Raw genomic sequence first — 5,000 nt, forward strand, 5'->3', positions numbered from 1 at the left:
GTGGTGGTGGTGGTGGCGGTGGCGATAATTGTACTGGAGGTGGTGCTGGTGGTAGAGATGCTGTTGATAGTGGTGGGAGGTGGCGGTGCTGGTGCTAATATTTCAAGTTGTGGTGTTGGTGGTGGTAGTAGTTTGCTCATTGGGCTGACCGAACATCATCACCATCATCATCATCAGTAGCAGCAGTGTCGATAATAACAACAAACAAATCTATTAACTGGTAAATGAACTAACGAGGGAAACCTCCACATGGCAGCTAGACTTGTTAGAAACAGCAGCCAGATCACATTGTCTATATACTTAACTGTTAAACCAACATGAGAGATATCTATATATACTTTTCTACTCTAGGCATAAGGCCCGAAATTTTGGGGGAGGTAGCCAGTCGATTAGATCGACCCCACTACGCAGCAGGTACTTAATTTATCGATCCCGAAAGGATGAAAGGCAAAGTCGACCTTGGCGGTATTTGAACTCAGAAGGTAAAAACAGACGAAATACCGCTAAGCATTTCAACTGGCGTGCTAACGTTTCTGCCAGCTCGTCGTCTTGAGATCTCTATAGACCAGTTAGAAATGTCAAGCAAATCTCCCTCAAAATATCCTGCGGTCATAAAAGCAACGCCAAATATTACTGGACAACGTAATCTGAGGTAGAATATTTGTATAAAAGACGAAAATGTCCTGCTGGTCGATTCGAGCTAAATAACAACATTGCACCCTCTACTCACATATTCACAGAAACACATTTACACCCAACCCTCATATGTTTGTTTGAACCATCCAGGCATACTTCTACATGGTAAATTAACCTGTTAGAAATGGGAGCTAAATTCCCTTAGTTTACATCCTGCTATCACATGTAGGTGTATATACATTTGCTAGCCTACTATGAAGAAAACTACAGTGAGACCTGTTAGAAATAGCAGCTAAATCTCTCTCCAAATGTTTGTAATGCTGTTAGGGCTGAAAACAGGATAACAGATATATTAGTGTACTCTTAGATACAATGTCTAGCATTAAGACGAGTCGATCATGCTTGGAGAGCCTCTGGTCACAGGTCTGCTAAACAACAACAATAGTTGTGATAGTCTTGCTTCAGACAGTAAAGTAAAAGTGACAATGGTGTTTGGGTTTCGGCTTGTTATAAAACTTCAGGGTAACTTAAATAACGATGAAGTCCCTTTGCACTATGGCGTTGGGTTGTTCAATGTACTGTCAGTGACATTTGCTAAACGGAAATGGTTGAAGAGGTAGTGTGATGAACTAAGAGCTCAGATGGCCTAATGGATAGGGCAGAGGTTTGTCCCTGTGGCACTGCATAGTGTCAGTGATTAACTTTCAGAATGATTCACTTTACCTAGGTTAATTATCACTGAAAGAGAAAACGAAGAGCCAAAGAATGACGAACAAGTTATCTGATGGAGAACATTTCAAAAGCATTTCAAAAGAGGATGTTCCACGTGGCCTTAAGTCAGATTTGGTTGGACTATTTCTTTCGGCTCTTTTACAACCATGGAAACACACACACACACATGTGTATATATATATATATATATATATATATATATATATATATATATATATATATATAGATAGATAGATAGATAGATAGATAGATAGATAGATAGATACATGCATACATACATTCATACATACATACGTATATATATATATATATATATATATATATATATATATATATATATATATATACACACACACATATATATATATATATATATGTATGTATGTATCGTTGTTATTATGCAAAAGTGTCGTAAGTCTAAAACATCTGAAGCATCTGAAAAAATAAAAACGCATTTTGCCAAATTTGGACATAGGATAATTTCATTTACACATTTTACGCAGATGTCACATTGTTGCTAATTTTGACGCTATTAGTAACATGAACTCGCTGATTACATACTGTAATCAGTGTATGCGAGTGTGTATGTAAAGTATGTATATAGATGTTTATGTATATGTATCAATGTGTGTCTGTATTTGTAACTCCGTTTCTCTCTTTAAAATTTCTGCGCGTTGATCGGTCACGACCGAGATGATTATACTTCCAATGACAAACACTAACAGGCGCGCAACATTTCCATACTCGAATTGCGCAAGATAACAAATATCATCTTCTCTCAAAATAATATATTATCTGGGAAATTACAAATGAATTTCTTCAAATTGTATCGACATTTCTTTAAAGCTGTTCAAAATATCATCAATTTCTTACTTCAGATAGAAACAAAATTAAATTTATTTTACGTATTTCATTTAGTACATTGTTAATATTATTAAGACCATGGCTCATATATATATATATATATATTATACACAAACATATATTCATATATTTGTGTACACATTCATAAATATATATATGTATGTATGTATGTATATATATATGTATGCATTTATAGATACATGATTACATGTCTGCACACATACGTACATACAACGCATACATAGATAAAGGCGCACGCACACAGACACACACATATAATGTGTTCAACACACTGAAATTATTCCAATCGAAGTGGGTTACTTTCATATATAGCACTCAATACAGACTACAAGTGTACTTTATTAGTTAGCACTACAAAGCCCTTGACTGTCCTCATACATACATACATACATACATACATACATACATACACACACACACACACACATACATACATGCATGCATACATACATACATACATACATACATACATATGTGTGTATTTATGTATGTATTAAGTATGTATGAATGTAAGCATTTACGCATGATTATATATATATATATATATATATATATATATATACATACATGCATATATATATATACATATTATATATATATATAAATATATATATATATATATATATATATATATATATATATGTATATATATATATATATATATATATATATATATATATATATATATATATATATATATATATATATACATACACACATACATACAGACACACATACTTCCATACACACATACACGCACACGCACAATCACACACACACATTATATATGTATAGACATACAGACAGACATTTACAAGGAATCTATAATTAATATCTTTTTATATGTTTAAGACATTTTCGAGCGCCAAGCAAAGATTATAAAAAAGTAATACTCCCATAAGACCCGAACTGTCTAATTTCTTGGACTAGTGATCAAAAATGTCTTTAATGGCGGAACGTCATTTGTGATTTGAATTCTGATTGAAAAATTACTGATTTTCTTCAGTTTAATACTTTGATTTTCTGATAGTTAACATAACATAAATTTCATTAAAAAGTTAAGAAGAATCCACTTTCCCGCTGCTGTGTACTCATTCTTCCATATGTATGTATATATGTATGTATGTATGTACGTATGTATGTATGTATGTATGTATGTATGTATGTATGTATATGGGTGTGTGTGTGTGTGTACATGTATATATATGTAAATATATGTATATATATATATGCATATATATATATATATATATATATATATACATATATGTACAAACATGCATGTATGTATATATATACATATATATTATATGCATGCATGCATGCATGCATGCATACAGACAGATAGACAGATACACACAGATAGACAGAGACACAGACATACAGATACACAGACAGACAGGCAGACAGATAGATAGATAGATAGATAGATAGATAGATAGATAGATAGATAGATAGATAGATAGGTAGATAGATAGATAGATAGATAGATAGATAGATAGATAGATAGATAGATAGATAGATAGATGCATACGTGCATATAATCTTCTATTCTTTTATTGATTTCAGTCGTAGGACTACGACCATGCTGGAGCACTGCCTTAATATATTTTCTTCCTCTTTTGTCATCGCTTTTTGGCTGGAAGACGGTCTGCAGCCGATCTTCCCTGAATGTATTCTTCAATTGTTGGCTGGTCTGGTATCGTTGTTAACCGTTTATTCAACGTCTTGCTTTTTCTAATGTTTCAGTAGGTTTTTTATTTTTATTTTTTATTTTTATTTTTTTGCTTTTCTGATTTCTTTAGGTATGCAGTTGATATTCAGAGGATCTCAAAATGTCGGACTGGTATAATAGGTTTTTTTGCTCATCATTTCGAAAGTGGTATATTTCGAAGCTGACAATATCTATCAGTTCATGCACTAAAATTCTCTCTAATGCCGAAGTTTGGAACATGCCTCTCCAGGATTTTCCTTACGTATGTCATAGCATATCTTTCACTTCGGTATTCAAGAGAGTAGAGACGCAGAACTTTCGAACGTTCCCAGTAATTCGGGATTTTAACCGAAGGTATTTTACTGGTGAACGTTCTTTGTAACCTTCAATCTGTACTATGAGACCGGATGAGTTTGAAGACCAAAGCTGTGGGCAGTAGTCCAATCTGTTCAGAACTAAGATTTTCTATATAATCAGCATACCTAGCGGTCCCTTGTCTCGAAGGTTCGTAGGATTCATCCTATAAGATTTCTGCATTGAGAGGTCAGTTTGGTGATGTGACATGATTTCTCAGTTTAGTGATTTGACATGATTACTCCTGGGCCCTGTATGTTATTAGCGCTCTGAATTACTGTGTCATTTGGCGTCAAAAATGTGATCTGCATGTATTCCATCCGTAATGCAGAACCTGAAATTTTGATGCATTTAATTTCATATTGTTTTTTATCTATCCATTAATAACCATTAATAAATGGAGTTATGTTCCTTTTGAAGTGTGACAACATCTTCCGGAGTTTTGATACCAATCGATGATATTTCCTTTTCTTTTTCTTTTTTTTTTTTGGTATCGGAGTTGCTCGTCAAATAGGCCCAGTGCACTTGTGAGCTTATACTTGATAGGGTGATGATAAATAACAATAATCCTAGAACCGTGCCCTCAAAGAACCATTCTCCAAGTTTTCATGCGATATAAAAATCCCTTAGTCTATGCTAGGTGATACCATAGTCACTCTTGACAAACACTTTAGCAAAA

Source organism: Octopus bimaculoides, chromosome 28, assembly GCF_046866305.1.
Source record: "Octopus bimaculoides isolate indiv1 chromosome 28, ASM4686630v1, whole genome shotgun sequence".
In the NCBI taxonomy this organism is placed as follows: Eukaryota; Metazoa; Mollusca; class Cephalopoda; order Octopoda; family Octopodidae; genus Octopus; species Octopus bimaculoides.